Here is a 24157-nt window from a genome sequence, read left to right as displayed (position 1 = left end):
AAAGGAAAACCCCACGGTCTGGGAAGGAAAAGATAAAAACTATTGAAAGGACTCCTAACTTTGGGAGGAGAGCTGTCATCTACAACACTTTGGCTAACTAGAGATCACTGGCAGGGAACCTCTGTGGTAAAGTATTGCCAGGAGATACTAGGTCAATGATGACTAAAATTTTGTTTAAATAATCACCTTTTTCGTGTTGTAGTTTCTTTTATCTTTAAGTCAGCAGTCACACTGAAGAACACTAAAAACATAGGCTAGCTGTGCTTTGGAATTTTAGGGAAGTGTGTATGTCTACACTTGGTACAAAGTGTTAAGTGGATAGCCTGGAAAGGATGGAGAAAAGATTTTGAGATAGTAGGAAGAGATCTTGTGAGAAACAGAGTAGTAGGCTGGAGGCTGGAGGAAGAGATGGCAAGAAACATTAACAATATATTTGTAAGAACACATAACTGTTTCCTAAGAAATCTTAGAAATACTTGGGGAGTGGACAAAATGCTCTGAAGTAACGTAGAATGGAGGCTTAGGCTATGTTAGCTAGACATAAAAGAGAAAGGTGATCCCCTCAGTTCTGGGAAATTTGGAGGATAGATGAATGTTGTATTTATAACCCAAAGAACCTTGACTAAGGCATACCAGGATATGTTAGAACCTGTTAGAGGTCAGTGGGTCTGGGGCAAGCCTTGGATTTCGAAGCCTTGGCAGGGTAGGTCTGAACATGGGAAGTGAGAAGCTTCCCCAGGTGCTACACCTTTAAACCTGTCTGGCAAATGTGAAAATGTTAGCTGTAGACAGGCTAGTACTGTTTGTGGCTATGTATTGAACTTCATTTCCTCTCCAATCTGTCACCATCTGACTCTAATTCCTGGCTTCAGTTCTTGTTTACAGTTCTGCTTCTGCTCATTAGACTGGCATCAGTATTTGGTATTCCTGTTGGACTTTTGGCCTTTCCTCAAGGATATGGCTGACAGACACTTTAGTATTTCGAGTCTCAGAATCCAGCTTTGTTTTGGGGTGATGAAAATGCTCTAAAATTAGATTGTGGTGTTGGGTGGCCAACTCTGTGAACATACTAAAAACCACTGACATGTACACTTCAAATGTGTGTATTTTATGGTATATGAGTAATAAATAGGTTATGTGAATAAGGCTGTTAAAAAATCAAGGTCTGGATTACTGGCCAGTGCACAATAAAAATAATAGGAGCTTGCCCATAGTACTGACTATGGGCAACTAAATGGTCTGTTCATAATTCTCACCACAACTATATGAGGTAGGTATTATCACCGTCCTTACTTTTACAGAGAAGGAACATGTAATTTTCTTTTTTTTTTAATTTTTTTTAAAAAATTTATTTGACAGATCACAAGTAGGCAGAGAGGCAGGCAGAGAGAGACGGGAGGAGGAGGCAAGCTCCCTGCTGAGCAGAGAGCCTGATGCGGAACTCGATCCTAGGACCCTGAGATCATGACCTGAGCCAAAGGCAGAGGCTTTAACCACTGAGCCACCCAGGCGCCCCAGGAACATGTAATTTTCTCTCAACCTTACAGCTTATCTGTGCCAGAGCCAAGATAAGAATTGGAAGTCTGGCTTCAGGATCAGTACTCTTCACCACTATGCTATAGCATGGTATTCGTTCAGGGTGGGGAGTTAAGTACATCTGTTTTTCTCATTTGAAAAAGGAGGTAAATTTAGTTGCTGAGAATGGTAGTGGGGGTGGTCATTGAATGATTGGAATCAAGTACTGAAGTGAACCAGAAGATGTATCGTTTATCCATTGCTACGTAATAAACTACCCCCAAACTCAATGGCTTAAAATGGTAACTATTTCTTTTGTCCTTGAGTCTGCAGGGTAGTGCTTGTGGTCTGGGTCAGGCTGGGCTGATTCCGGTTTGTGACTGTTTGGCTGGCAGGGAGCTAGATAGGAAAATATTTAAGTGGATTTTTCTGAGGCATTTTACTTTATTTTATTTTTTAAAGATTTTATTTATTTTATTTTAGTGAGAGAGAGAGTGCATGTGGGACAAGAGGGTGGGGAAGAGTAGGGTGGGGGAGGGGAGGGAGAAGGAAAGAATTTCAAGCAGACTCCCCTCTGAGTGCCGAGCCCCATGCAGAGCTCAATCTCACGACCCTGAGATCATGACCTAAGTCAAAACCAAGTGTCTGATGCTTATCTGACAGAATCACCCAGGTGCCCTTATTTTCTTAGGCATTTTACATTGATTTAAGGAGTAATATAAAATATTATCCATTGAAGCATAGGGGAAGTTCTATTTTCCAAATCTTATTTAACAGTTATTCTTAATCATCTGGGAAAAAGAGAATACAGTGTGTATTTGGGTTGCCAATAAATGATTGAGCCTGTAAACACTTAAAATACTTATGTTAGTTTCCTTCTCAGACTTCAGTCCAATCTCTCATTTAGAGACTATCCTGAAGATATTTTATTATCCTATGTTTCAGTTATTGAAGAAACATTCCTGCAATGTATCTTGGATAATTGAGTCTCCTCTGAAGCTCTGTCATCTAATAGAACAGGAATTCATTTTATTTTTTTATTTTTTTTTTTTAAAGATTTTATTTATTTATTTGACAGAGAGAAATCACAAGTAGGCAGAGAGGCAGGCAGAGAGAGAGGAGGAAGCAGGCTCCCTGCTGACCAGAAAGCCCGATGCGGGGCTCGAACCCAGGACCTGGGATCATGACCTGAGCCGAAGGCAGCGGCTTAACCCACTGAGCCACCCAGGCGCCCCAGGAATTCATTTTAGATTCAACTCCCTCTGACTCTCTCCATAGTCTTAAATGCCTTTATTGTATTTGACTCTATTGATCTAGCTAAAAATTAGAGGGCTGTGTCCTTGGCCATTTGGGGTTTGCGAGATACCCATGGACTTCTATTTCTAGCTACTCCCTTTTGCCCATTTCCATGATTTTCTCCCTGATGGATGGTTGTATGTCCCTGTAGATGAGAACTAAACAGTAGTCTCACATTTATGCCATAACACTCCTCTGGTGGACCACTCAGCTTAGTCTGTCTATTCTTTTGTTGGTCTTGTATGGGACAGGCCATGTTCAAGAATAAGCCAAGAAGTTCTAACAGGTTGCTCCTAGGAAGTGAGGATTATGGTTTTTATTTCAGGCATCTTTCTTTTCTGTGGTCATAAGGCTATACGTATTGTGGTCAGTGGTTTTTTCTTTTTTTAAAGATTATTTATCTATTTATTTATTTGACAGAGAGAGAGAGAAAGTGAGAGAGGAAATACAAGCAGGGGGAGTGAGAGAGGTAGAAGCAGGCTTCCTGCTGAGCAGGGAGTCCAATGCGGGGGCTCAATTCCAGGACCCTGGGATCATGACTGGAGCCAAAGGCAGCCACTTAACGACTGAGCCACCCAGGTGCCCCCCCTTTTTTAAATTAAAAATTTGAGTATAGTTGATACACATTACATTAGTTTCTGGTGCACAACACAGTGATTAAACATATCTATGTTATGCTATGCTGTGATCAGTGCTTTTTGTTTTGTTTTTGCATTTTAAGCTTTTATTTTTAAGTAATCCCTACATTTAACATGGGGCTTGAACTCACAACCTGGAGAGCAAGAGTGGCATGCTCCACTGACTGAGCCAGCCAGGCACCCTACTATGATCAGTGTTTTGAGGAGGATAGTCCAGTTTATCTCCTGTGTTAACCTATTCCTTCCTGAACTACTATATGGCCTTGGAGTTGAATATACCAAGATTTTATTTGGATAAACACCTATCATCTGTGTAACCCTGAGAAGGTAAGTCATTTAAATTTTCTGAACCTTACGTCCCTCATCTGTAGAATCAGTATTACACTAGTACCTATGTAACATGATGGTCGTGGAAATTCAAGAGGCAATGTATACAAAGAACCAAGTACAGTGCCTGGCCCATAAGTAGACTGACTGTGCCCGTCTGGGATGATTTCCGGGTTCAACAGCCCAGGAAATTGAGCTGTAGAACTAGTCAGCTTATTGAGAAATGACTCATAAAGAAAACAGTTCTAAGATGAAGCAGAAGTAGAAAAACTGACCATAGGGCTGGAAACACACGTCCTGCCATGATACTCTTCAGTCATTACTGCAGATATCAGCTTACCCTGAACAGTTATCTATCCAGATTCCTGGGAAATTTCCTTTCGGCAGGGGCCACATAGCAATTCTGCCTCTTTAAGACAGCTCATCAGTCGAAGACTGCTGGTGTCTGATGCTTCGGACAGCCCAAGTACCAAAATCCACTGAACATGTTTTGTTGCACAGCATGGACAGTAAAATGCCAAGCAATCAAAACAGAACCCAAGACTTTGGCCTTCAGCTGATATGTAGTAATGAGGACCAGATTCACCCTCCTGCCTGTTTTGAACCAACTAAAAAATTGCACGAAATATATGCAACAATGATTTTCAAGACATTTGAAATCAGCCAACATAGGAGAGTGATCCTGAGAGAAGGGAAATCAGCAAGGAGAGCCTTATGATTGCCCCCATTTAACTAACTGCAGAGAGATTCCAGAAACAGCACAGGGAGGAGCGACCCAGGCACCCTGAGGTGAAGAGAAAGTGCAGGGAGTCTAGGGAGGTCAAGGCATCCCAGAGTTAAATGGGCTGAGTATGGGAGAGGAGAAAACCTCGAGAGACAGAGAAACAGAGACAGAGGAAGAAGGAGAGGGTGGGTAAGCGAGGGAGGGAGGAGGAGGGGGAGAGAGGTGAGGGAGGGAGAGAAAGGGACACAAGAGCAATGAGAGTGCTCTGGATCTGCGGACAGAGCTGGGACTAGGGTGAGGCAGGACTAGGGTGAGGAGAGAGATGCCCAGACCACAGACTTCAAGGAGGTACTCATTCCTAGCTTCCTGTTTGAACCTGAGAGTTAGGACCTTCTCAGACTTGATCCTGGGCACCTTGCTTGCCTTACTCTCGTCCTGTCCCTAGATCTGCAAAATATCCCCTTAAATTCTTCAGCCAAGTACTGATCAGCACAGACTGTGAGGAAATTGCCTGAGGCTTGAGAGAGAACCACCTAAAAGATTAGAGGGAACTGTGCTGGAAACTCGTGGGTCAGAGATGAAGGGCTGTTTTTCACTCTGCAGTCACAGTAGCCAGAATATCAACACTTTTGTGCTTTTCCCCAATCCTCAATTCCCAAGATGACATAGAGGACTAGAAGACACCTGCACCTCTAGAGAGAGGTGATATGAGCAGAATCTGGAGTTTAGGGAAATGTATCTTTTATAATGAGTAGCAAGCATGTGAGTAGTAAGTATGCCCCCCTTTTGGTCTGGAGGGAGGCACTATCTTCTCTTTGAAGGCTGTTTGCCATTCAAACATCCTAGAAAAGATAGTATGAACAAAGCAAGTAAGTATATTGATTACAAGATGTGTGGATATGTAAGCCATCCCTGGGGAATTGTCTCTCAACAACAACTTGGAATAATTCTATGTATTATTCCAAATACATATTATTTTAGGAGTTGTAAACTTAAAGACCAAGAGGGACCAGACAGGAACTGTGAATGAGTTAATTGAGCTGGGTGCTAATAATAGGGAGTGGAGGGTCCTATGGTAAAGGTGAATTCAAGGGAGTCTGCCTCCTCCCCCCAGCCCTACCTCCTAAAGGCATTCATTTTAGAACATTGAAAAAATACAGTGCTTGCCAAATAAAAATATGGTCACCGTTAACACCCAAAGATGAACGCAACTCTTTCCTTACACATTTGAGTTTGTGAGCTCTCTATAAGATAGTTGAAAAAATGTTGACCTACTTAATCATTTTCAAGTTGTCTTCTATGATTTTTCATCAAAAACATAAATACTTTTATTTTTTCAGAAAGTTAGGTAGGAAATAGTAAACATTTTATAAGATAAGAATTGACTGGAATAAATATTTAATCATATGATTTGATAAATTTGGCTTTAATAGTTAATTGAATAAAATACAGTATTTATCCCTAGGTTTAGCCAGTGTATCTAAAAAAAACCTTGTGTGTACCACTAATATTCTCTATAAATTATATATAAGTATATGTAAAATAGATATTAAATATACATTCAATTTATATTTAAAAGAATAACACTAAATTTTATACTGTTTCATTTGTTCCAAATTCAGAATACTCCAATGTGGGCCAAAATACCCAATCTCTAATGCCAGGCCATACTAAGAAAGATAAGAGTCCCTATGGGTTAGCGTGCTTTGATTCATTGTTAAGGAAGATTTTCCCCAAACTAGCATTTTCACTTATGCTTTTGTTTGCTGCTCTGGAAGTATAACCCAAGGAAAATACCATGGTAAGTTTTGGGTTGGATGAGTGATATGTATTTCTTTTGTAGAGTAGAATTATTATTATGAACATATGCTCATTCTAAGACATAACAATTATTTTTAAAAAGGCTTCTTGAGGATCTAGAAATTGACTTCTTCTTCTTCATTTTTTTTTTGTTGTTGTTGTTAAGAAATTGACTTCTTAAAAACATCCTGGAAAGTACAGAGTCCTCTTTTTGGCAAACAGACTTGAACAATAGAGTGTGGAAAGGGTCTACAAAGAGCCCCTAGCTGGATACAGACCAGCCTGTTAGGGGCCCCATTTCAACCTATCCATAGGCCCGCACTGACCAATGGGCTACTTGCAACCAGGCACAGTTACCGAAAAAGGGAGAATTCCATATGCCACAATGCCTCCTCAACTTCTCCCTTTAAAAACCACTCCCAGGGGCACCTGGATGGCTCAGTGGGTTAAGCCTCTGCCTTCGGCTCAGGTCATGATCTCAGGGGCCTGGGATCGAGCCCCACGTCAGGCTCTCTGCTCAGCGGGGAGCCTGCTTCCCCCTCTCTCTCTGCCTGCTTCTCTGCCTGCTTCTGATCTCTCTCTGTCAAATAAATAAGATCTTTAAAAAAAATAAAATAAAATAAAAACCACTCCCACAAACTACCTCGGGGCAGACAGCTCTCCTCAGCCTTTGTGCCTGCTGCTCCCTTGTGATGTATTCAATAAACTTCTTTTGAGTATAGTTGATACACAATGTTACATTAGTTTCAGGTGTATAACATAGTGATTTGACAAGTTTATACATTATGCTATGTTTATCACATGTTAGCTACCATCTGTCACTTGCAAGAGTATTGCAATATCGTGGACTATATTCCCTATGCTGTACCTTTCATTTCATTATTTATTCATTCCATAACAGGAAGCCTGTATCTCCCAACCTGCTTCACCCATTTTGCTCAACCCCCAAATCCCCTTCACCCTGGCATTAGTTTGTTTTCTGTGTTTATAGGTCTGATTCTGCTTTTTTTGTTGTTTATTCATTTGTTTTTAAAATTTTATTTACCTTTGTTTTGTTCTTAAAAATTTTTTATGCTAGTTTATTTTTTTTTAAGTTCATTTTTCTTTGTAAGAAAGATCAAGAGTTGCATACTTTCCTGACTGAGCCAGCCAGACACCCCTAGATTCAATTTATAATTATATGGTATTTGTCTTTCTCAATCTATCTTATTTCACTTAGCATAATACCCTCCAGATCCATCCATGTTGTCTGAAATAGCACAATCTCATCCTTCTTCATTGCTGTACAATATCACATTGTGTGTGTCTCACATCTTCCTTATCCATTTGTCTACTGATGGACACATAGGTTGCTTCCATATCTTGGCTATTATAAATAATGTTGTAATAAACATAGGGGTGTGCATGTATCTTTTTGAATTAATTTTTAAAAAATATTTTATTTATTTATTTTACAGAAAGAGAACACAAGAAGGCAGAGGGGTAGGCAGAGAGAAAGAGGGAAACAGGCTCCCTGCAGAGCAGAGAGCTTGATGCGGGGTTTGATCCCAGGACCCAGAGATCATGACCTGAGCTGAAGGCAGAGGCTTAACCCACTGAGCCACCCAGGTGCCCCTGAATTAATGTTTTTGTACTCACCTGACATTTTCATCTCTGCTTGAGATCCTTCAAGGCCCAAGAGAAACGTTTTTCATCTTTTAGATCTCACCTCAAACATCTTTCATCAGGAAACCTTCTAAAATCTTAGTTTTGGTTAGATTCCTTTATTACATCTCGGAGCATTTATTTCATTTATAATGATGTATTCATCAGGATGATTATGAGATTACTTTCTATTTCCTCACAAGATAGTCATCTCTATGAATAGAGAGAATGTTTGTTTTGCCACTATTGATCCCTAGCAACTGCAGAATGCCTGAAAAAATAGTAACTACTGAATAAATATTGGGGAATAGATGAATGATGCCCTTTGGTTCTCCTGATCAAATTCCATTACTTGAATTCGAAAGCTCCTCATTTTGAGTCTGATAATTAGCTAGACTTAGGGACTGTTGCTCTATATAGTATGTGACAGAGGGTTGGCTTTATATCCTGGGCTTGGTCAGCAGGTGAAAATACGACTGTTAGGGTCCGTGATCAAAGGAGCGAGACTGATACAAAGCAAAGGTCAAGCAAAGCTTTATTTCTCGCCAGCACAGAGAATCAAACCTACCGGTCGGGGCTCCCTCTTACAGAGAGAGCAACCCTCCCAGCCTCACAGACTAACTTTTATAGAGCAAAGGCCATGTGGTTGAGCCTGGCCACACACAGGTGGCCAATGAGATTGTAACACACAGAGTAAGTTGCATAGTCATGCTAGGTCACACAGGGGTGGCCAATTGAATTACAATTCACCTATAGTAGCTATTTGAACTAGCCTATCACCTTGGTCAGAATTGGTGCCCAAAAGGCGGAGCCCACATTCTTTGGTAGTTAGGGAGATAGTATGTGAGCTTTAATGATTGGATGTCTCCACCTGGCCTGACTCGTCCTTGTATTCTGGGCTCTGTTATCAGGGAATGGTTGACCATATTTAACTGGTTTCCTGGACTTGCTTTTAAGTAAGTTCCCCTGGTGGGGGTGGGGGGCGGCAGGGTCAGTTTAAGTTTTACTGCATAAACAACAAAATCACTGTTTAACCGAGATGGAATTGCTCTGGCTAAATGGGCCCTTACAATGACTAAAGAAAAGCCAGCTACAATTTTTTCTAAGTTCTGTGTCCACCAAGGTTATTAGCTATGAGCTATAGGAAGAAATTCTGGTTAGTATGAATGGAGGATCGTTTATTTTCAGGATATTGCATTGCCTGTGGAAACACTAGGAAGACTGGAAAATCAGGTTCACAGTTGTGCAACCAGTAACAATGTTCTAGATCATTTTGCAGAACTTGTCTAGTGGAGACATTAAAACCACGGTCCTCATCAGTAGGTGGCTGGACTTGTTCTACATACAGTTTTGAATATCTTTGCTGCAGCTGCTCCAAGAACTTCATTTACAATTGTAGTGACTACCACAGGGAATTCTGTTCTGCTGTTGCTATCGGCATAATTAGTGGGCGACAATGTCTGATCAGTCGAGCCTAAGGCATGGGCCCATATTCTAGGTGCAAGGGAAGAGAGAAAAGTCACATTTTTAGTTTCCGTAGTGAAGTTGGGCTCTGCCTTACTGAGAATCATAAGGAGAGGGAATTTTATTAACGAAAAATTTCGGATACCAGGTGGCTAGAAAGAGTGATAAATGTCAACTACAGATGCTTATTGTGGCCTGTGCTGATTATTTGTTTCTTCCTTTGCTATGTCCTCATAATTCTTTGTTTGCATAGGACTTAAGACATTCTACTCTGTGTAATGTTATTTCTATACATGTCCTAGTCCCCCACTAAAAAGGAATTATGTTGCATTTATCTTGGCATTCCTCTAGTAGCCAAGGAAGTGCTTTGGTTATGGTCAGGTGGCAAGAGATTTGGGGTAGCAATAGTATTTGTTGTGAGTCTACTATTGAGGTGTGCTGTGAATGACTGAAAATTGAACTGAATTAAATTTGTGATTTCAGGGGCTACTATCAATATCTAAAATACTCTGATCTCAAAATTTTTCAATCTGGAATTTTTGTATAATGTTTAACAAATCAAGTCCTGATACTATTAGTTCTATAATCTTGAAATTCTGAAGATAATTGTAGTGGATATTTCTAGAACAATCCCCTCTCTGACACTAATTCCACCATTGATAAGGACTAGAATTATGTTAACACTAAAACAAATATTTCTACTATCTCTTCCTTCTAGTGCCTTTATTTCTATCACATTTGTTCTTTCAGGTTGAAGAGAGAAGATCAGTTCTTCCTAATTTTTAGTGTTTAACTTCAGTTTGATAAAATACTGAAATGTGGGTACAAGTGAAAAATGAGGTTGCTAAAGGTTAATGTTTTAATGCTTTTAATAACTATTAGTGCCCCTTCTGCATCTTTTCAAAATGAGACAAGTTCATTCTGGCAGGACTCAAAAGAGCCGTTAACAAAGAATTACTTGATTTAGTTAAGTAACAAGAAAGAGCAACCATCTTCCTCCATAATAATAAAAAAAAAAAGACCCCTTCTAACTCTGGCATTAATGTAACAAGAAGTGCCAAGTAATCATAAACACTACATTAAAAATGTGAATAATTTTTTGCCTTTAAAATTAGAGCCTGAGCTGATCTGTCAGTGGCACATCACACAAAACAGACTGGCAATGCCAAAAAAAAGTCTGTGCAAATCATGTGCATTTCTATAATATTATGCCAAACATAATATTGATTAAAGAAAAGAAGAAATATAATAAAAACATTTAGGGCATTTAATTCTGTATTTTAATGTGCATTTATATAAAATATCTGACAGTCTAAAACCATGGGGAAATTTCCAGGTAAAAAGTGTTAGTGTCATAAATGGTGACTGAAATTCTTCCTGATATCACTTAATTCTTTAATTTGTACAAAGGAGATTCACCTATTTAAACCAGATAGTGTGTGTGTGTGTGTGTGTGTGTGTGTGTGTGTATGTATGTATGTGTATATATATATATATATATTTTTTTTTTTTTTTGGTCTCAGAATTAGGACCCTTAACAGGTGCTTGTTTACCTTTGCCACTTTGGAGAAGAAGTAATATTTTTTCATATAGATTTTCACTGGTATTATGGAAAAAATACTGGGTAGTTTTATCTTCCAAATTCCCAAATAGTAGAATTGTAACTGGAACATTAGAGAAATTTTCTGCTTTTGAAATTGGGGTTGTTATAAAATTTAATTTTTTCATTGGTTGTTGTATTAATATGATTTTTTAAAATGTATAATATCCTGCAAAAGCCAAATGAAGAAACTTCATAAAATTATTTAATGCTATTTAGAAGACATAAATATTTGGAACCATTTCCTCATAAACCAGAGATAATCAATAAGATTTTGAAAATATATTGTCATAAATAAGTAGAAATGCCCATGTCATTATTTACATATTTCTGAAAGGTCTGTACCTTCTGAAAGGTCTGTACTATATTAATATTATAGAAATGACATAAAAATGAAGAAGAAAATATTTTAGAAAAAGTATAAACTTTGAGTTCAGCAAGCATTTATTTAGTATCTCTTACATGCAAATCACTGTATTAAGCACCAGGGAAATAAAAATGAACATGGTATTTGCTTATAAGGCATCCATGATTAATTGGTTGGATAAATATGAATGAAAACAACTAAAGGCCAGGAAGATAAAGCACTAATAGATGCATAAACAAAGGGTCAACTACTAGTGCTCAGTTTTCCTTGTACAAAATGAGAATAAAGAAATCTTGAATTCAAAACTGAAGGTGGAAGATAATGAGCTCCTTAATTGAGTATTTGACTTTCTTGAATGCTAGAGGCATTACTTTATTACATCTTCACTTTTAGTTTCTGGATGGTTAGCTAAGCTGGTTAGCATAGCAGTCATTCATCCTTCATTCATTTATTCATTTATTCATTCATACAAGAAATACTTATTGAACACCCATTATGAGCCAGGTCCTGTGATGGGCACTGGGAACACAGAAAGCCACAGACCAAGATTCTAATGGAATAGTAATGAAAAAGAGATCACAGATTAAATCACCTATTGAACCTTGCTGCTCCATTGTTACTGTTAACTTTTAGCTAGCAAAATGCAGTTGTGAACTAGAAAAGAAGCTTGAAGAACATGCTCAACTGAAGATCTGCCACTAGCATCATTTATGTGTATAACGTTTGCATTTCATCATTATCCCTTATATTCTGAGTTAACATTTTAATTTTTTGCTCTATTTTTCTAAATTAATAATATTCTAAAATCTATAAAATATGAAGTCTTGGGGGAAAAGGATTACAAAATAGAACATGTTTTCCTATAAATCATTTAAAACTTTGTGGTATTCTTAGTAAATGCCAGTAGAGCAATCTTTTAGAATACTTAAATCTAATTTTGTTTTTGTATATACAAGCTGTAATTTTGTTTGTGCAATCTCATAAATATATCTTAAACTAAGAAATATGTCTTAAACTATCTCCTATGATCTTTTTTACTCAGTCAACTAAAAATTAAGTAGAATAGAAATGTCTCTAAAGGTAGCATGATTAAATAGTTCAATTTTTATAATTTATAGATATAAATAAGCAGCTGAAAACACAGCTTTTCACATCAGTGGATAAAAAGTATTGTTAAAATAATTACTTGTGTATAAAAGAACACAGAACACAGATAACTATGCTAAGAGAAATGCTGTAGGTCCTGAAGGATTCTTTCATAATAAATGGAAAACAATAACAAAATAACTAGAATATTTTATAATTAGTTGCAGTAGATTTGAAAGAGCTGTTACTTTGCCCAGATTCTATTCTTTGTTTAAATTTTGTTTGACAAGTATTTTATAAATGATTATAGGTGGTGGTTTCTGTTTCATTAATGAAGCTGATAATGGTTAATTACTAAACTGGAGTAAACAGTTCAAAACCAGATCAAGAATGAAAAGCCAATTATGTAGAAATGATCCAGCTGTACTAAATATGATTTCCTTTTACTATTAAAATATCAGAAATATTTTAAAATCCTTGAGGAAAAAAACCCAACCAAACCACCTATCTTGTAACTTTATTTCTTATTGTTTTGTTTAGAAGTGAAAGCCACATTTAGTTTAGTTTTCAAATTCAGCAGAACACTTCCAAAACACAAAATCGGATTTGCCCAATCTTAACATAAAATGAAAATCAGTACAACTTAAGAGACATTCTTTTTGATTGCTTAATATGAACTACAACTATAGAACCAAATTTGGAACCTAGCTTTTCTTGTTTTTAAATTGAAATTGATGAAAGTTAAAATTAACCACGTAAGAAGAGAACATTTCCATGGTATTTAGTATATTCACAGTGTCCTGCAATTACCACCTCTATCTAGTTCCAAAACATATTCATCGCCTCAAAAGGAAAGGCCATACCCATTAAGCTATTACTCCCCACTTAGCCCAGTCCAGCTCCTGGCAACCACCAATGTGCATCCTGTCTTTATGGATTTACCTATTCTGGATATTTCATATAAGTAGAATCATACAATATATGACCTTTTGCGTCTATATTGCGTCTACTTAATAGTGTTTTTGAGGTTCACCTACATTCCACCATAGGTTGTACTCATTTCTTTTTTTTTTAATTTTTAAGATTTTATTTATTTATTATTTGAGAAAGAAAGAGGGATTGAGAGAATGAGTGGGAGGAGGGGCAGAGGGAGAAGCAGATTCCCTGTGGAGCAGGGAGCCCAACACTGGACTTGATCCCAGGACCCCAGGATCATGACCTGAACTGAAGGCAGACTCCCAACCAACTGAGCCACCCAGGTGCCCAGTACTCATTTCTTTTTATGGCTTAATTACTATTTTATTGTTTGTTTATACTATCCTTTGCTCATCTAGTCATTTATTGATGAGCATTTGTACTGTTTCCATCTTTTGGCTAAAGTGAATAGTGCTGATGTGAACATGTATTTGAGTATCTGTTTTCAGTTCTTTTGGGTATGTATTTAGGAGTAGAATTGCTTGATCATATGGCAATTCTATGTTTAAATTTTTGAGGAATCACTAAACTATTTTCCATAATACTGAACTATTTTACATTCCCATCAGCAACGTACTAAAGCAATGTACTAAAGTTCCAGTTTCTCCACACACTCACCAACACTTAGTAACTACTTAAAAGCAACTTTTTAAAAGATTTTATTCTTTTATGAGAGAGAGAGAGTGATTGAGAGAGCACAGGCAGGGGGAGGAGCAGAGGGACAGGGAAAAGCAGATGCCCCACCGAGCAGGGAGCCCGACATGGGGCTTGATCCCATGACCCTGGGATCATGACCTGAGCTGAAGGCAGACACTTAATGACTGAGCCACCCAGGCTTCCCTTAGTTACTATTTTTTAAAATTACAGCTATATCCTAGGGCCTCTGAAGTGTACTTTATTATGGTTTTGATTTGCGTTTACCTAGTGGTTAATGATGTTGATTTTTTCATGTTTTTGTTGGTTATCTGTGTATCTTCTCTAGAGAAATGTGTAATCAAGTCCTTTATGCATTTAAAATTTTTTTTATTTTTCATTAACATATAATGTATTACTAGCCCCAGGGGTACAGGTCTGTGAATCTCCAGGTTTACACACTCCACAGCACTCACCATAGTACATACCTTCCCCTATGTCCATAACCTAACCACCCTCTCCCTACCCCCCCAACCCTCAGTTGGTTTTGTGAGATTTAGAGTCTCTTATGGTCTGTCTCCCTCCCAATACCATCTTGTTTCCTTTTTTCCTTCCCTACCCCCCAATCCCCCCACGTTGCCTCTCAAATTCCTCATATCAGGGAGATCATATGATAATTGTCTTTCTCTTGACTTATTTCACTCAGCATAATACCCTCTAGTTCCATCCACGTCGTCGCAAATGGCAAGATTTCATTTCTTTTGATGGCTGCATAGTATTCCATTGTATATATATATCACATCTTCTTTACCCATTCATCTGTTGATGGACATCTAGGTTCTTTCCATAGTTTGGCTATTGTGGACATTGCTGCTATAAACATTTGGGTGCACATGCCCCTTCAGATCACTACATTTGTATCTTTAGGGTAAGTACCCAGTAGTGTGATTGCTGGGTCATAGGGTAGCTCTATTTTCAACTTTTTGAGAAATCTCCATGCTATTTTGCAGAGTGGCTGCACCAGCTTGCATTCCCACCAACAGTGTAGGAGGGTTCCCCTTTCTCTGCATCCTCTCCAGCATCTGCATTTCCTGACTTGTTAATTTTAGCCATTCTGACTGGAGTGAGGTGGTATCTCATTGTGGTTTTGATTTGTATTTCCCTGATCCCAAATGATGTGGGGCACTTTTTCATGTGTCTGTTGGCCATCTGGGTGTCTTCTTTGCAGAAATGTCTGTTCATGTCCTCTGCCCATTTTCTTGATTGGCCTTTGTGCATTTTTAAAATCAAAATTTTTTTGTCTTTTTTGTTCTTGAGTTGTGAGAATTCTTGATAGTCTAGATACTACATATATGATTTGCAAATATTTTCTCCCATTCTGTAGATTTTCTTTTCACTTTTTTGAGACTGTTCTTTGATGCATAGAAGTTTTTAATCTTGATAAAGTCCAATTTATCTATACTTTCTTTTGTTATTCAAAGTTTTGATGCCAAATCTGAGAAACCATTCCTGAATCCAGGATCTTGTCAGTTTATCCTTGTGTTTTCTTGTAAGAGTTTTATGGTTTTTGCTCTTATATTTTGGTCATTAACTCACTTTGAGTTAATTTTTTATATGATATGAAGCAGGGGTCCAATTTCGTACTTTTGATTGTGGACATCCAGTTGTCCCAGCACCCTTTGTTGAAGGGTCTATTCGTTCCCCATTGAATGGTATTAGCATCTTTGTAACATATCAATTAACCATACATAGATAGGTTAGAGACTGGCTTTTAAATTACTGTAAAACCAAATGGATATTTTTATCTTACTACAAAGATTCTGAAAAATTTGGTCCTATACTAATGGGGGTGTATAAGGATTTTCCTGGTGTTAAACATTCTAGTCTCTTGATGTAGTTCTTACAATAGGATACGGTAGTGAGGAAGCATTTTATAGTGGAAAGAACATTCTCTGTACACTGCCTAGGGTTTGAATCACATCTCTGCATTCAGCCTTCATTGATCTTAGGCAAATAACGTTATCTGCTTCTTTAGGACAATCTCTAGAAGTTTCTCAGTTGAATCTATTATTATGGTGTTTATTATTGGTAAGCTGCCAAACCCTGCAGTCATGCTTCTGAACTTTGTTCTTTTACTGCAATGACAACTGTGTGGGAAAGCATGTCCACTGGATCTTTTCTCCATGATAGTGTATTGTAGAAGAAAGAAGTTTGGTGTTTACTTTTTCATTGTATATTCTGTTTTCCCTCCACCTTTCACTTAGTGGTGTGGACTCACAAAAGCCAACTGTGTCCATTTCTTTCTAACTCTGTACTCTGTAACGTCATGTTGGTAGCTTGCTATTGGCCAGGGTGGGAGTATGTACACCTGGAAATAATCAGACACTATAAATCAAGTTTGTTTTTTCCAGTAAGCTGGCTCTTGAGCTTACCACTGCTCCCATTCCTATCTTATTAATTTTTAATAATTCCTTTTTAAAGATTTTATTTATTTATTTGACAGACAGAGATCACAAGTAGACAGAGAGTCAGGCAGCGGGTGGGAAGCAGGCTCCCCACTGAGCAGAGAGCCTGATGTGGGGCTTGCCGATCCATGACCCTGGAATCATGGCCTGGGTTGAAGGCAGAGGCTTTAACCCACTGAGCCACCCAGGCATGCCTAATAATTCTTTTTTTTTTTTTTTTTTTTTTTTTTTTTTTTTTTTTTTTTTTTTTTTTTTAATTTTTTTATTTTTTCAGCATAACAGTATTCATTATTTTTGCACCACACCCAGTGCTCCATGCAATCTGTGCCCTCCACAATACCCACCACCTGGTGCCCCAACCTCCCACCCCCCACCCCTTCAAAATTCCCAGATCGTTTTTCAGAGTCCATAGTCTCTCATGGTTCACCTCCCCTTCCAATTTCCCTCAACTCCCCTCTCCATCTCCCCTTGTCCTCCATGCTATTTGTTATGCTCCACAAATAAGTGAAACCATATGATAATTGACTCTCTCTGCTTGACTTATTTCACTCAGCATAATCTCTTCCAGTCCCGTCCATGTTGTTACAAAACTTGGGTATTCATCCTTTCTTTCTTTCTTTCTTTTTTTTTTTTTTTTTACAGCTTTATAAACATATATTTTTATCCCCAGGGATACAGGTATGCGAATCGCCAGGTTTACACACTTCACAACCATAGCACATACCCTCCCCAATATCCATAACCCCACGCCCTCTCCCAACCCCCTCCCCCCATCAACCCTCAGTTTGTTTTGTGAGATTAAGAGTCACTTATGGTTTGTCTCCCTCCCAATCCCATCTTGTTTCATTTACTCTTCTCCTACCCCCTCAACCCCCCATGTTTCATCTCCTCTCCCTCATATCAGGGAGATCATATGATAGTTGTCTTTCTCCAATTGACTTATTTCGCTAAGCATGATACCCTCTAGTTCCATCCACGTCGTCGCAAATGGCAAGATTTCATTTCTTTTGATGGCTGCATAGTATTCCATTGTGTATATATACCACATCTTCTTTATCCATTCGTCTGTAGATGGACATCTAGGTTCTTTCCATAGTTTGGCTATTGTAGACATTGCTGCTATAAACATTCGGGTGCATGTACCCCTTCGGATCACTATGTTTGTATCTTTAGGGTAAATACCCAGCAGTGCAATTGCAGGGTCATAGGGTAGTTCTATTTTCAACATTTTGAGGAACCTCCATGCTGTTTTCCAGAGTGGTTGCACCAGCTTGCATTCCCACCAACAGTGTAGGAGGGTTCCCCTTTCTCCGCATCCTCGCCAGCATCTGTCATTTCCTGACTTGTTAATTTTAGCCATTCTGACTGGTGTGAGGTGATATCTCATGGTGGTTTTGATTTGTATTTCCCTGATGCCGAGTGATATGGAGCACTTTTTCATGTGTCTGTTGGCCATCTGGATGTCTTCTTTGCAGAAATGTCTGTTCATGTCCTCTGCCCATTTCTTGATTGGATTCTTTGTTCTTTGGGTGTTGAGTTTGCTAAGTTCTTTATAGATTTTGGACACTAGCCCTTTATCTGATATGTCATTTGCAAATATCTTCTCCCATTCTGTCAGTTGTCTTTTGGTTTTGTTCACTGTTTCCTTTGCTGTGCAAAAGCTTTTGATCTTGATAAAATCCCAAAAGTTCATTTTTGCCCTTGCTTCCCTTGCCTTTGGTGATGTTCCTAGGAAGATGTTGCTGCGGCTGACGTCGAAGAGGTTGCTGCCTGTGTTCTCCTCGAGGATTTTGATGGATTCCTTTCTCACATTGAGATCCTTCATCCATTTTGAGTCTATTTTCGTGTGTGGTGTAAGGAAATGATCCAATTTCATTTTTCTGCATGTGGCTGTCCAATTTTCCCAACACCATTTATTGAAGAGGCTGTCTTTGTTCCATTGGACATTCTTTCCTGCTTTGTCGAAGATGAGTTGACCATAGAGTTGAGGGTCCATTTCTGGGCTCTCTATTCTGTTCCATTGATCTATGTGTCTGTTTTTGTGCCAGTACCATGCTGTCTTGATGATGACAGCTTTGTAATAGAGCTTGAAGTCCGGAATTGTGATGCCACCAACTTTGGCTTTCTTTTTCAATATTCCTTTGGCTATTCGAGGTCTTTTCTGGTTCCATATAAATTTTAGGATTATTTGTTCCATTTCTTTGAAAAAAATGGATGTTACTTTGATAGGAATTGCATTAAATGTGTAGATTGCTTTAGGTAGCATAGACATTTTCACAATATTTATTCTTCCAATCCAGGAGCATGGAACATTTTTCCATTTCTTTGTGTCTTCCTCAATTTCTTTCATGAGTACTTTATAGTTTTCTGAGTATAGATTCTTAGTCTCTTTGGTTAGGTTTATTCCTAAGTATCTTATAGTTTTGGGTGCAATTGTAAATGGGATGGACTCCTTAATTTCTCTTTCTTCCGTCTTGTCGTTGGTGTAGAGAAATGCAACTGATTTCTGTGCATTGATTTTATATCCTGACACTTTACTGAATTCCTGAACAAGTTCTAGCAGTTTTGGAGTGGAGTCTTTTGGGTTTTCCACATAGAGTATCATATCATCTGCGAAGAGTGATAGTTTGACTTCTTCTTTGCCGATTTGGATGCCTTTAATTTCCTTTTGTTGTCTGATTGCTGAGGCTAGGACTTCTAGTACTATGTTGAATAGCAGTGGTGATAACGGACATCCCTGCCGTGTTCCTGACCTTAGCGGAAAAGCTTTCAGTTTTTCTCCATTGAGAATGATATTTGCGGTGGGTTTTTCATAGATGGCTTTGATAATATTGAGGTATGTGCCGTCTATCCCTACACTTTGAAGAGTTTTGATCAGGAAGGGATGCTGTACTTTGTCAAATGCTTTTTCAGCATCTATGGAGAGTATCATATGGTTCTTGTTCTTTCTTTTATTAATGTGTTGTATCACATTGATTGATTTGCGGATGTTGAACCAGCCTTGCAGCCCTGGAATAAATCCCACTTGGTCGTGGTGAATAATCCTTTTAATGTACTGTTGAATCCTATTGGCTAGTATTTTGGCGAGAATTTTTGCATCTGTGTTCATCAAGGATATTGGTCTGTAGTTCTCTTTTTTGTTGGGATCCTTGTCTGGTTTTGGGATCAAGGTGATGCTGGCCTCATAAAATGAGTTTGGAAGTTTTCCTTCTATTTCTATTTTGTGGAACAGTTTCAGGAGAATAGGAATTAGTTCTTCTTTAAATGTTTGGTAGAATTCCCCCGGGAAGCCGTCTGGCCCTGGGCTTTTGTTTGTTTGGAGATTTTTGATGACTGTTTCAATCTCCTTACTGCTTATGGGTCTGTTCAGGCTTTCTATTTCTTCCTGGTTCAGTTGTGGTAGTTTATATGTCTCTAGGAATGCATCCATTTCTTCCAGATTGTCAAATTTGTTGGCGTAGAGTTGCTCATAGTATGTTCTTATTATTGTCTGTATTTCTTTGGTGTTCGTTGTGATCTCTCCTCTTTCATTCATGATTTTATTTATTTGGGTCCTTTCTCTTTTCTTTTTGATAAGTCTGGCCAGGGGTTTATCAATCTTATTAATTCTTTCAAAGAACCAGCTCCTCGTTTCGTTGATTTGTTCTATTGTTTTTTTGGTTTCTATTTCATTGATTTCTGCTCTGATCTTTATGATTTCTCTTCTCCTGCTGGGTTTAGGGTTTCTTTCTTGTTCTTTCTCCAACTCCTTTAGGTGTAGGGTTAGGTTGTGTACCTGAGATCTTTCTTGTTTCTTGAGAAAGGCTTGTACCGCTATATATTTTCCTCTCAGGACTGCCTTTGTTGTGTCCCACAGATTTTGAACCGTTGTGTTTTCATTATCATTTGTTTCCATAAATTTTTTCAATTCTTCTTTAATTTCCTGGTTGACCCATTCATTCTTTAGAAGGATGCTGTTTAGTCTCCATGTATTTGGGTTCTTTCCAAATTTCCTCTTGTGATTGAGTTCTAGCTTTAGAGCATTGTGGTCTGAAAATATGCAGGGAATGATCCCAATCTTTTGATACCGGTTGAGACTTGATTTAGGACCAAGAATGTGATCTATTCTGGAGAATGTTCCATGTGCACTAGAGAAGAATGTGTATTCTGTTGCTTTGGGATGAAATGTTCTGAATATATCTGTGATGTCCATCTGGTCCAATGTGTCATTTAAGGCCTTGATTTCCTTGTTGATCTTTTGCTTGGATGATCTGTCCATTTCAGTGAGGGGAGTGTTAAAATCCCCTACTATGATTGTATTCTTGTCGATGTGTTTCTTTGATTTTGTTATTAATTGGTTTATATAGTTGGCTGCTCCCACGTTAGGGGCATAGATATTTAAAATTGTTAGATCTTCTTGTTGGACAGTTCCTTTGAGTATGATATAGTGTCCTTCCTCATCTCTTATTATAGTCTTTGGCTTAAAATCTAATTGATCTGCTATAAGGATTGCCACTCCTGCTTTCTTCTGATGTCCATTAGCATGGTAAATTCTTTTCCACCCCCTCACTTTAAACCTGGAGGTGTCTTCGGGTTTAAGATGAGTTTCTTGTAGGCAACATATAGATGGTTTTTGTTTTTTTATCCATTCTGATACCCTGTGTCTTTTGATTGGGGCATTTAGCCCATTAACATTCAGGGTAAGTATTGAGAGATATGAATTTAGTGCCATTGTATTGCCTGTAAGGTGACTGTTATTGTATATTGTCTCTGTTTCTTTCTGATCTACTACTTTGAGGGTCTCTCTTTGCTTAGAGGACCCCTTTCAATATTTCCTGTAGAGCTGGTTTGGTATTTGCAAATTCTTTCAGTTTTTGTTTGTCCTGGAAGCTTTTAATCTCTCCGTCTATTTTCAATGATAGCCTAGCTGGATATAGTATTCTTGGCTGCATGTTTTTCTCATTTAGTACTCTGAATATATCATGCCAGCTCTTTCTGGCCTGCCAGGTCTCTGTAGATAAGTCTGCTGCCAATCTAATATTTTTACCATTGTACGTTACAGACTTCTTTTCCCGGGCTGCTTTCAGGATCTTTTCTTTGTCACTAAGACTTGTCAATTTTACTATTAGGTGACGGGGTGTGGACCTATTCGTATTGATTTTGAGGGGGGTTCTCTGAACCTCCTGAATTTGGATGCTTGTTCCCTTTGCCATATTGGGGAAATTCTCTCTAATAATTCTCTCCAATATACCTTCTGCTCCCCTCTCTGTTTCCTCTTCTTCTGGAATCCCAATTATTCTAATGTTGTTTCGTCTTATGGTGTCACTTATCTCTCGAATTCTCCCCTCGTGGTCCAGTAGCTGTTTGTCCCTCTTTTGCTCAGCTTCTTTATTCTCTGTCATTTGGTCTTCTATATCGCTAATTCTTTCTTCTGCCTCATTTATCCTAGCAGTGAGAGCCTCCATTTTTGATTGCACCTCATTAATAGCTTTTTTGATTTCAACTTGGTTAGATTTTAGTTCTTTTATTTCTCCAGAAAGGGCTTTTATATCTCCTGAGAGGGTTGCTTTAATATCTTCCATGCCTTTTTCAAGCCCGGCTAGAACCTTGAGAATCGTCATTCTGAACTCTATATCTGACATATTACCAATGTCTGTATTGATTAGGTCCCTAGCCTTTGGTACTGCCTCTTGTTCTTTTTTTTGTTGTGAATTTTTCCGCCTTGTCATTTTGTCCAGATAAGAGTTTATGAAGGAGCAAGTAAAATACTAAAAGGGTGGCAACAACCCCAGGAAAATATGCTTTAGCGAAATCAGAAGAGATCCCGAATTGTGAGGGGGGAGAAAGGGGAAAAAAGGGGTTCAGAAAGAAAGAAGAAAAAAAAAAAAGAAACTATTAAAAAAAAGAAAGCCGATAAAGAAAAAATATAAAAAGAGGAAAAAAATATATATATATTAGATAAACTATTTAAAAAACATTAAAAAAAGAAAACGGTAAAAGTTAAAAAAAATTCAGCAGAAGAAGAGAAAAAGAAAAAAAAATTGAAAAAGAAAAAAAAATTAAATTAACTGCAAGGCTAAAAAATCATGGGGAGAAAGCCATGAGTTCTGTGCTTTGCTTTCTTCTCCTCTGGAATTCCGCCGCTCTCCTTGGTAGGTGAACTTGGTCCTGGCTGGGTTTCCCGTAGATCTTCTGGGGGAGGGGCCCGTTGTAGTGATTCTCAAGCGTCTTTGCCCCAGGCGGAGTTGCACCGCCCTTACCCGGGGCCGCTCTGAGTCATCCGCTGGGGTTCGCTTTCGGGAGCTTTTGTTCCCTGAGCGCTTTCCGTAGAGTCCGGTGGACGGGAATAAAGATGGCGGCCTCCCGGTCTCCGGCCCGGAGGAGCCGAGAGCCCGGGGCCCCACTCCTCAGTGCGCCCTCAGAGAACAGCGCCCAAAGACTCCCGCCACCCTGGCCTCCGGCCACGCTCCGAGCTGACCGAGCCTGAGACCGGTTCAAGGCAACCCCGAGCTGAGAGTCACTCCTCGGCTCTGTCTCTGCAGCCGGCTTCCCCGTTCTAATACCGGTAAGCTCTGTGACACTGAGACACCCCCGGTCCTTCTGCGACCCTGCGGGAACTGAGGCCGCGCTGACCCGGCCTGGGCTTCACCCCAGTTAAGCCTCTGGAGCGATGTCCCTCAGCAGAACAGACTTTTAAAAGTCCTGATTTTGCTCCGTTGCTCCGCCGCTCGCCGGGAGCCGGCCCCTCCCCCCGCGGTCTATCTTCCCGTCGCTTTGGATTCACTTCTCCGCCAGTCCTACCTTGCAGAAAGTGGTTGATTTTCTGTTTCTGGAATTGCTGTTCTTCTTCTCTTCAATCTCCCGTTGGATTTGTAGGTGTTTGCAATCTTTAGATAAGCTATTTAGCTGATCTCCCGCTACCCGAAGTAGTCTCAGCCTGCTACTTCTCCGCCATCTTGACTCCTCCCTAATAATTCTTTTTAAAAGATTTTTATTTTTTATTGAGAGAGAGCACAGCAGGGGGAGCAGCAGAAGAAGAGGGAGAAGCAGGCTCCCCACTGAGCAGGGAGCCCAAGATGGGGCTTGATCCCAGGACCCTGAGATCATGACCTGAGCTGAAGGCAGATGCTTAACCCACTGAGCCACCCAGGTGCCCCAATTTTTCATAATTCTTTAAAATACAGTTTCAGTGAAATCTCACTTTAGAAGTATGTGACTCCTCTCTGCTTTCATAGGAACCAGTGCATAATTTTATTGCTTCTTCAGTGACTTTTTAAGGATCAAATTCAATGTCAGGATTTAACCAGAGAAGAAGAACCAGGGATTTGAAGGGATTTACTGCAAGGAATTAGCTGACCTGTTGTGGAAGGTGGCTGAATAAGTCCAAAGACCAGAGGTAGATAGAAGGTCAGGGAGAAAAGACCACAAGTAGGTTGGAACCCATGGGATGAGCTGTTTGGAGTTGCCTTCATCATTCCTTTGGCTCCCTGTATTGTTAGTCTCTCCCCTTTTCACTACCATCATTCCTGTCATCTTCCAAACATAGTCTGCTTCATGTTAAAAGCAACCTTAAACCTGGACCTTCGATCCCAATCTAGAGTCCATTCCACTTTTCTGCTCCTCCATGCAGCTAAACTTCTAGCC

General features: G+C 39.1%; 1 protein-coding gene across 1 annotated transcript in view; it reads left to right on the top strand.

Moving 5' to 3' along the window:
- Positions 1–24157, top strand: part of LOC125098040 (bile acid receptor-like) — a 66056-nt gene that overhangs the window by 12870 nt on the left and 29029 nt on the right. The window lies entirely within an intron of this gene.

The sequence above is a fragment of the Lutra lutra genome, chromosome 4, assembly GCF_902655055.1.
Source record: "Lutra lutra chromosome 4, mLutLut1.2, whole genome shotgun sequence".
Classification (NCBI taxonomy): domain Eukaryota; kingdom Metazoa; phylum Chordata; class Mammalia; order Carnivora; family Mustelidae; genus Lutra; species Lutra lutra.
Note: the sequence above shows the minus strand (reverse complement) of the source record. Positions and strands in the feature narration are given on the sequence as shown.